This window comes from Musca autumnalis, unplaced genomic scaffold (assembly GCF_047663935.1).
Source record: "Musca autumnalis isolate F117 unplaced genomic scaffold, ASM4766393v1 scaffold_5, whole genome shotgun sequence".
Classification (NCBI taxonomy): domain Eukaryota; kingdom Metazoa; phylum Arthropoda; class Insecta; order Diptera; family Muscidae; genus Musca; species Musca autumnalis.
The window spans coordinates 200,485,053-200,485,891 of record NW_027412088.1 but is presented as its reverse complement, the minus strand read 5'-3'; positions in this window follow the sequence as shown (position 1 = coordinate 200,485,891).

The window sequence follows — 839 nt, the reverse complement described above, 5'->3', positions numbered from 1 at the left end:
GATAAATATCGGTTTGTCATGTCTTAATATACACCTGGCAATTTTACTTTCTACTTTCTTTTTTGCATTCGTGCATTGAAAGTTCTCCGTAGAGCTGGCAAACTATCGATATTCCCAACATTAAGTATAGTACACATTGACAAGCAAAACTGACAGTCATCAAGGTATATTTCGTGAATATCAAAGCCTAATTGAAAAATGTCTTTTATGATCTCTAAATAATACCGTAAATATTGTATTTCAAACGTTTTTAGCTAAATATTTATTTATTTATTATAATATTAACAATGTAGTTAATACACTGTTAATAACAGATGAAATAGCATTGGCTACAATGGCCATCAGCTAAAACTAGTAACAAATTCAAAACTTAAAATTATGTTATAAGGTTATATTGATTTGCTTTATGTAGTTATATATTTTGTTGATGTTTGCTGCTGTGGGGTATTTGAGGATATTCAGTCCATCATTGTTGAGGTAGGTGAGGCGGGCATTATTGAAAGAGGTGCATCCTTCTAAAATATGTTGAACGGTGCAGATGCTATTGCAATTTGGACATTTGTTGTCTACATTTTTGTTTAATAGGTGTTGATGTGTAGCTATACTATGTCCCATTCGAAGACGTGAAAATATGCGTATTTCATTTTTATGAACGTTGGTAGGATATACCGGTTTTATATTGTTGGGATTGACTTGGTTGTAGTGGATATGATTATATAACAGTTGCTCCTGTTTGCATCGTTCCTTTAGTTCACGTTTGATATAAGTTTTCAAATCAATTTTTTCGATTATGCTATCGAACATCAAAGGTGCTGAGCATGCATATTTAGCAGCTTTGT